Here is a 9,476-nt window from a genome sequence, read left to right as displayed (position 1 = left end):
ACAAAAATATTTTTTTTTCATGATCTCACACCTTTCCTTGGGCTTCCCAATTGCCACTAGTGGTAAAGAACCCACCTGCCAATGCAGGAGATGTAAGAGATGAAGGTTCGATCCCTGGGTTGGGAAGATCCGCTGGGAGAGGGTAGAGCAACCCACTCCAGTATTCTTGCCTGGAGAATCTCATGGACAGAGGAGCCTGGTGGGCTGCAGTCCATAGGGTTGCACAGAGTTGGACACGACTCAAGTGACTTAGCATACATGCAAGTACACCTTTTCCCTAAAAAAACAAACAGAAAAGATCATTCATGATACAAATAAACTTTCTTACAAAACAGAAACAGACTCACAGACATAGAATATAAAATTATGGTCACCAAAGGGGAAAAGATGGGGAGAGGGAGAAATTAGGAATTTGGGATTACTAGATATACACTATTAAATACAAAACAGATGAACAAGGACCTACTGTATAGCACAGCGAACTGTATTCAATATCTTGTAATAACATAAAAAAGAATGTGTAACTACATCACTTCACTGCACACCTGAAGCTAATAAAACATTGTAAATCAACTGTCTTTTAAAAAAAATCACTGCAAAAACTTCAGAGGTCATTGAACCTAGCCCTGTCATTTTACAGATGAGAAAACCGAAGCCCAGAGAGTTGAATTAATTTGAAATCACTAGCTCCAACACAGAGAAAAGGTACATCTGAGATCGGAAGTCCACTCTGCAGACTTCTAGTGGAGAGTGCCCTCCTCAGCCTCTTAGTACACCCTGATCTGCAGAACCAGTTTATTTAGTAAGCAGCTGGTGGCGCTGTATCACCCAGGGGGTCCACTAGGAAGCATTTGAAAATGCACCACTAATTAATTTCATGTGAAGAGGATCCAATACTTCTAAAAAATGCCCCTGGGTCAAAGATACCACTGTTGCCCTGAGCTGCTCAGAAGATGAAAAGCAGAAGTTTGTACTGGCATAGGCTCTATCAGTCCGCAAAAAAGGAAGAATGTCCTTTTTTTTGGTGCAAAGAACCACAAGGATTATCAATTTCATTGTGTTTTCCTAGGAATTCGAGAGAGTGAGAACAGATTGACCTTTACTCACACATTTTTCCTCAGTTTATTTTGCTGATAAACATATTACCATTTCCAGACCAATTAACCTTTGACCTCCAGAATCCTGCCTTCCCAAGACACAAGCAAGATCAAAGATTATTTTGTGCAATGAAACATTAGGATAGCTGTTATTCTACCAACTCAGCTGCTCCAAAATGTGATGTTTTATTCCTCTTCTTATATCTATTTTCAGAGGTTTCCTTTTTAAAATCAAAACCCATCAGACTTTTATAGAGGCAACATTAATTGTTTGTGAATTTTAGCATTCCTTGATAATAAATTTGAAAACAGATTTTAAGCCGGTAGGCTTAAAGCAGCATTTGTTAGAAACTTGTCTACATTAAAAACCCAAAAGATATTTTGGACTTTAAAAAGCATTAAGAAATGTTCAATTAGTGCTAAACTTAAAAGCTTAATTTTTATTTCCCAATTATCTTGATTTTGTTCTCAATCAAGTGGCAATTTCAGTAGTTTGAAGCAGAGAGGGTGTTATTGTTACCAAGTCCAAGCTTGTTCTGTTCACTTTGCAACAGGTCAATAAATTGGGAGATGAGGTGTCAAGGCAAAGAATAGCCAACTTATTCAGAGAAAACTCAGGAGACAGAGGAGATGGTGGACTACTGTCTCAAAGAACCATCTTACCCGAGTCAGAATTTAGGCTTCTAAAAGGGAAGGGGGTGTAGCTGGTTGTTGTAAACTTCATGGTGTTGGAGTCTTTGGTTTTTGCAGCTGTCCACACAGGCCTGGTCACCATGCTCCTGTAAACCTCCAATAAGACAAATATTATTCCTCGTTCTACAGCTTTTTATCTCGATATGAATGGGAAAGTGTTATACCTTTAAAAGTCAGAGGCCTGAGAATGGGCTTCCTGTGTGTTTCAGGCCACAGGCAACATGCTTTTACAAAAGGCGCATAGCCAGCATGACTCAGCACAGACCACAGGGCACAGAGGTTAAAATAAAAGAAACAGGTTGAACACAGAGTCAGACTTGTTCTTCCTGATTACATCAGGGGTGGAACTGTGTCCCATCCCAAATTCCTGTGTTGGAAGTCCCAACCCTCAGTATCTTAGATGTGACTGGGTTTGGAGATAGCGTCTTTAGAAGTAATTGAGTTAAAATGGTCATGTGAGTGGGCCCTGATCCAACGTGACTGGTGTTCTTACAACAAGTGAATAGGACACGGTCACACATACAGGAAGGACCGTGTGAGGATACAGGGAGAAGATGACCATGTACAAGCCCAGGAGAGAGGCCTCGGGAGAAAACAGCTGGGCCGACACTGGTGTCAGACGTCGAGCCTCCAGGGTGGTGAGATGATAGACTTCTTTGTCTACGCCTCCCAGTCCGCGGTCCGGCAGCCCTGGCAAACTCTCAGGGAGAGGGCTCTTGGAGGGACAAAAGGCCCTTGTTTCCCTTCCAGAAACAGCAGGAAGGTGGCGCCTCACTGGCCCTCGGGGCTGCTGAGAGGCTGCCGCGTGCTGACGGTGGGAATCCCTGGGGTGTGCAACCTGGGTTGTCTCCTTTGATTCTGCTCATCAGCCTCCTTCCTGCCCTGGGGGTCCTGGGACCCTCTGATGGTGACTTCACATAGCTGCTCGGTACCCCCCTGCCCCCAGCTGGGCCCCCATGGAGCTCGGTAAAAATACAGATTCCCAGGCTCATCTGCAGATCTACTGATCCACTCCCAACCCCCAGCCTCCGCCCCCAACAAGGGGTGCACAGGAATCTCTGTTTTTAACAAACTTCCCAGCCGATTCCGGTGGGAATGCAGGGTTGGGAGCAGCTGGATTGGGTCATCTGTAAGCTTTCTGCCTGAGCCAGCGTTCTGTGCTTCTGTGCAAAAAGGCTTTGATTCCTGACCTCCAACAAAGGGGCTGGAAGCAAATTGGCAGTGGGGTCTTGTCCCCATCACACACTGATTAGGGCCCTGTTTTATTGCCTGCACATTTCCCTGCCCCTCTCCGGATGTTCCGAGGCATCACAAGACACCCTGGGTCAGCTGATGGGACGTGGGCTGCTCGCTGGTGGCGGGCTGTTGATGGCGCGCAGCCTGGAGCTGGTCTGGGGTTTAGCTAAAGGGATCGGAGCCTAAGCACGAGGCTGGAAGGAAGACTCCGGGTGGCCCAGGGCCGTGGTGGCACATAGATTGATGCACCGAATTCCATTCCCAGTTTTGTAATGTTCTTGTTACATGGTGTTGGACAGTTTAGCCGAAACTTCAGTTACTTACTTGCAAAATTCATTTGTTTTCTCCTCTCCCTGTCTCATGGGATGATCCACTGAGATGATGGTTATCCAACTACCTTGAAAAATAGGAATCCTTATCATCAGTCTCTGCTCCTATCATTAGGATATGCTGATAGGGGCGGCGGGGTTCAAGCAGAGGTCTTTGGAAAGCTGGAAAGATGAGCCGAGTAGCTGTAACGTTTTCTGATATATGTCTAGTTGAGCCGTGCAGCTTTGGTAAATGCTGAGCCAAGAATATGGGTTACAATGCCAGATACTAACTGGTTCCAAGGTTCCAGGCCAAACACATGGCAGAGTCAGAATACATGGACATCCAGGTCTGCTGATGCTCTGATGGGGTGCTCCTAATGTCATTCCCCTGGCAAGGGTCTCACTCCCCAGTCCTACCCTTGGAAGGGCAAGTTCCAAAGAGAATCTCCCAAGAGTCACTGTGGCTGTCTTTTATCAAGTCTCTTTACTACCCATGCCCTGATTTGTGGAAGACCCATCTGGTTTCTCTACATATGTGTTGATATTTGCACATCTGATGTTCAGCCTCACAATGTTTACAGATGTTAACTAGTAAATCCCCAGAGAGTCCCTATGTGAGACTGCAATTCTAATTTCAATTTTATGAAAAGAGCAATTGAGAAATGATGGGACGTCCTCCAAATTCCTGTTAGTAGGGAGGCCAGATTCGAGAAAGTTGATTATTTCAGCTCAGACTACACAAACTTATCACTCCCTGGCATATCAGAAAGTCCCGTAGTCACCCCTTAATCACCTCTTACATGGCTTGAGATTAGTTGGAGAGATGGGTTGAAGTAGAAGGTTTTTCTGGTTTATTTTATTCTTTTTCATGTCTGTGCATGTGTGTATAGATACACACACCGTACATAAATACAAATTGTATACGAACACCTATTTTCCCCAACAAAGTCTTTTGTTAATTGTTTTTGAACCAGGAGTTGAGACTGACACCTTGCTTTTGGTTTTAATGTCTCTCTAGACTCTGTTCACCTAGAGCAGTCCCATCATTTACTCTTTTTTCCACAACATTGACCTTTTCAGAGTCCACATCAGGTGTTTTACAGAATATCCTACATTCTGGATTTGTCAGTCTTTTCATGGTGTTTTGGACCTGTTCCTCTCTCCCCCGCTTTCCTGGGAAATAAAAGTCAGGACCAAGTCTTGGTTAGATTTAGGTCAAACCTTTCGGCAAGAGTGAATCACAGGTGATGCTGTGCCCTCGTCTCGCACCTCATCAGGAGACACCGATGCCGTGTGTGATCCCTTGGTTACAGTGGTGACCGACGGACCTGCCAGCCGTAAGGCACGCTTGCACCCTGGCCATCAGGGGGCGACACTTGGGCACCCCCGGACTCTCCTGCTCCCAATGACATCTCGCCAAATGGTTTTATCATCTTTGGATGATCCTTACCTGACTCACTGACTACTCTGTGGGTTGCAAAGAGCTGTTTTTCTCAGTGTATCTTTTTTTTTTTAATATTACCTGAACTTCTGTAAAGAAGAATTGACCTCTGTGCCTCCATAACCCCTTCTCCTTCCTTCTTTGAGAATCACTGTGGACTCAGGCATTTCATATATTTAATGTATTACAGTAAGTTAGAGTCACTTGTGTGTGTGTATGCTCAGACATGTCCTACTCTTTGTGACCCCATGAACTGTAGCCCTCCAGGCTCTTCTGTCCATAGGATTTCCCAGGCAAGAATACTGGAGTGGGTTGCCACTGGAGTGGGTACAGTACTTGTGATGCTAAATTTCCACAACTTAGACAGCCTTCGTGCCTTCGAGTGGCCCCATGTCCTTCTGGTTTGGCCCAATGCCCCTCGTGTGCAGTCCTTGCTTCCTGGCCCTTGATGTATTCTTGCCTTTTGTTCTCTGTCTCCAGACTTGAAATCAGTCATTGCTCAGAAAATCCTAATTTCCTTTCACAGGAGGGCCATGAAAAACTGAGATCTGACTTAATAATACTGACCGTACACTTGAAAAGGTTAGGATGTTATGTGTACTTTGCAACAATTAAAAGAAAAAAGCAACAACCAAGATCCAGGTGCTGGGAAGACATGTTCATTGTTGCTGTCAGTTTCCATGTCATTTCAGTGGACAGAACAAGGAAAGAATACTTCATGAGTTTATGTTAATATTTCCAAATGTAATCTAATGTTCTAGACTTTTTTCCTCCCTTCTTTTGTACAGGAATATCTGATCTCATTCTGAAAATCGTGACTTACAGAATAACCTATTTAACTTATTTTCTTTACCTTGCCATATATGTAATTTCATGTCTATCATCACAATATCACTGCTAACAGCTTACCAAATGAAGTTTAATTTTTGTTTTTTGCAGGACTTTTTTGTCCTTAGAATAGTCATACAGAGAGAACAAAACCAATGGTGATGCAGAGAGTGTGATATTCAAACATTACTTGAAATATGTTATTATTTTGATATTCAGTTAGGCTGATTTATTTCTGTTTCCTATTCATTTAGGTTTTTTTTCTCTTTTTGATTGAATTTTAGGTTTTAAATATTTATAAAGCTTATGGTGAGAGTTGGACTATAAAGAAGGCTGAGCGCCGAAGAACTGATGCTTTTTAACTGTGTTGGAGAAGACTCTTGAGAGTCCCTTGGGCTGCAAGGAGATCAAACCAGTCAATCCTAAAGGAAATCAACCCTGAATATGCATTGGAAGGACATATGCCAAAGCTAAAGCTCCAATACTTTGGCCACGTGATGCAAAGAGCCGACTCATTGGAAAAAATCCTGATGCTGAGAAAGAATGAAGGCAGGAAGAGAAGGGGACGACAGAAGATGAGATGGTAGGATGGTGAGAGATTCAATTCCTAGGTAGGTTGATAAGAAGTCCAGGGGTCCCCAAGGAGAGAGGGGTCTGGAATTTTCAAGGAGGAGAAAAAGACAAACTTTTTTTTCCTCTATATTCCTTAGTCTTAAGGCAATTACACAGCTCAGTTTAAACTCTGCACGAGGGATTATACAACAGTGCATCCTGCTTTAGGGGAGTTTCTCCTTCCTGAAAAAGCCTTCTGACCAATCCTGGTATTTTAGAACCCATGCTATGGGAGTGGGTCTGCAGGATCTTTCTATTTTTAGCTTCTTCTTATCCTAAAATGTAATTTGTGGGAGTGGGTCTGGTAAAATTTTCACCAACTTGAGACATTCTTTTGATTCATTGTAGTAACTAATTAAAAGGTATAAAACTCCATTGCTAACACTAGCAAGTGGGTACTCTTTCTGCCCCCTTCTGATGTCTATGTCAGAAGCTTTCTCTATCTCTTTCATACTTTAATAATACTTTATTAAACAAAAGCTCTGAGTGATCAAGCCTCGTCTCTGGCCCCGGATTGATTCCTCTCCTCCAGAGGCCAAGAATCCCAGCGCCTTTTGTGGTTCAGCAACAACCTTTCAGTGGCATCATTGACTCAACAGACATGAGTTTGAGCAAGCTCTGGGAGATGGTGAAGGACAGGGAAGCCTGGTGTGCTGCAGTCCATGGGGTCGCAAAGAGTCGGACACGGCTGAGCAACTGAACAACACCAACAAATATTCATAAAGTTTAAAGGTCAGAATCATATAAAGATTATACTACTTGGAAAATCCTAGGTCCATCTACCTCCCATTCTGCACCCACCTGCCATTTTCATTTGTGTATGGTTTATATTTCCTATGTTTCTTTTTGAAGCAACAACAACAACAAAAATGCATATTTTTCCTCTTTCTTTCAAAACAGAAATTTTATTTAACTTCCAAAGTATCCTTTAGGTACTAAGTATACCATTTGTGTTTTTCTTAACTTTTCCCTAATAAAGATCTTGGAAATAATTCCATATCCATTCACTAGAGACCTTCATTTCTTTAAGGCTGCATAGAACTATATTGAGTAGATGTAGCATAGTTTATTTAACCAGTCTCTGTATGGTGGCCGTTTGTATTTTTCGAGTCTTTGCCCATTGCAGATAGTTTAATGACTGATTGTGTGCACATGTCATATATGTTTGTTGAGTTAGATCTTCAGGGTAGATTTTTAAAAGCCCCAACTCCTTCAAGCCTTTTGCCACTCTTTTGCTAGTATCTGTTTCCCCTTCAAACACTTTGTCCAAATTAAAGCAAAAGGTAGTATGAAATATGAGAGAGAATTTTGGATAATTATTAATGAACATCAAAACTGAACAAAGATTTCACCTTTAACTCTGCACAAAGACTCAGACTCTCCAGCACAATCACTTGTAGACGGTGCAGTGTGTACTTATGATGAGCTCTGTCTCTGGGGTTGGACGACAGGCAGGAATTACACAGGGATTATCCTCTTTTTTGGCCTGGATTAGAATGCCTTCTTTAACCGACATTTATCAAGATGGTAAATGGCCTGTTCTCTCCCAGTGCTTGAGTCTTTGCTATTGCTGTGTTTCAGAATTCAGATCGCATCTTAGACAGGGAATTTTATTTTATTTTTTAAAAATTTGACTCATAGTGGTTAGACTTTACGTGAGCACAGTTCTGCTGAATGGAGTATGAATTTTTACTATACGGATAGCTCCATATAGCCCAGGGTCACTGCTCAGACGTTATCACGTACTGTGCTTACTCCCTGACCTCTAGATAATTAAAATCCCTCTGTTTACATATAGGTAGATAGTATATAATCACTCACTCCCAGATATCAAGAATATTCATTATCCTAACTGAGACCAAGCTTAGAACCATTGAAGTCCTACTCTGAAATAAACTGTAACTCCATCTGTCAATCTCTAAGTTTACTGCTCCAATCTCTAAATCATGAAATTCTTCTATCTCTGCCACTTCCCTTTCCTCTAGGAATGTTTGGTTTAGGAAAGGATGTGGGCTATTCATCCACAGAGAACAAGTGAGCTGCTGTCTCTTGTGCTTCCATAATGTTTTGTACTCACGATGTACGTGTCTTATACGGCACTCAAATGTGTGGACACAAACTTGTGACAGTAGAGTGTGAGATTTCCCCTCTGGACTGCCTTGAGAGTAGAGAGGGCATCCTTCCGCTGTCACGGTCTGGGGCACAAATGAGGGATGACCATTCCTTATACTCATTCCTCCTGGAGCATTCACATGTACCCACCGGGGAGAGCTGTAACATTTCAAGAGATGATAACAGCAAAAACCCTGTATGGATATCTGTGAAGAGTTGGACATGGGGAGAAAGAGCAAGCTGCCATCTTGATAAATGTCGGTTAAAGAAGGCATTCTAATCCAAATCATTAAGGGAAGAACCACAAGAAACCCAAGATGTAAGCCAGTCACCTCCATCCTGTCTTCTCTGCTTTTCTAGTCTAGCTCCCAGGAGACCACAAGCGAGTCTCTGCCTGGGCCATCCCTGGGTCATCTTTTCTTTGCTATCCAAATAAAATGATGAGGTCAACAAGAACTTCTTACATTCCTATAGAACGAACATGCTGCTTAAAGGAAGTAAGTGTCTTTTAGGAATCTCTCCAGGCTGTCTTTCCTTTTGAAGGTATGCAGAGCTGGTGTGTCCATCTCAGGGTGCAGACAGCCTCCAGCTGAACCTCCATCCTCCCATCCTTCACCCTCCATATGGAGTCACAGAGCTGGTGCCGGTGGAGCCCCATGTCTAACCTCATAGGTGGGGTACACACAGACTCTGGGTAAACTCCCAGACCCCGGCAGGCAGAGGCAGGCCCAGACCCCGTGTTTGGAGGAGGTTCTAGGTAATCCCGAGATTTGCAGATGGATGGACAAGTGTCTCTGCTGTCCAGAAGGCAAAGTTCACCAAGAGCAGTGATGGCAAGAAGAAAGTGACCACCCTGACTTCTGAGGGGCCCTGAGGATGGTGTTTGGCATGAGACTTTGGAATTGCACAGATCTGGGAGCGACAGAAAAGGAAAGGGAGGGAAGTGCATAGAAGGACATGCCTAGGAGGTCTGTTTCTCTGGCCCTTCCTTTTCTGTGGACATTTGGAGAGACAAATTGGCCAATTTGGGGAGAGATGAAAAAGAAAAAGGTAAGAGAGATACGTAGCAGAGAGTTTTGCAGGACAAGGCCAGTTTCTATCAGCTAGAGACCCAGGAAATGCTAGCGAAGCATAGCTGGGCTGCCC

General features: G+C 43.3%; 1 long non-coding RNA gene across 1 annotated transcript; it reads left to right on the top strand.

Annotated features, from left to right (window-relative positions):
• Window positions 1-2,295: 2,295 nt before the first annotated feature.
• Window positions 2,296-7,132, top strand: LOC136176927 (uncharacterized). The gene is made up of 3 exons (XR_010664651.1): window positions 2,296-2,428; window positions 5,891-6,217; window positions 6,751-7,132. It is a non-coding gene; the product is annotated as an uncharacterized lncRNA (long non-coding RNA).
• Window positions 7,133-9,476: the final 2,344 nt, after the last annotated feature.

The sequence above is a fragment of the Muntiacus reevesi genome, chromosome 10 (genome assembly GCF_963930625.1).
Source record: "Muntiacus reevesi chromosome 10, mMunRee1.1, whole genome shotgun sequence".
NCBI lineage: Eukaryota > Metazoa > Chordata > Mammalia > Artiodactyla > Cervidae > Muntiacus > Muntiacus reevesi.
This window is presented reverse-complemented; position numbering and strand designations above follow the sequence as displayed.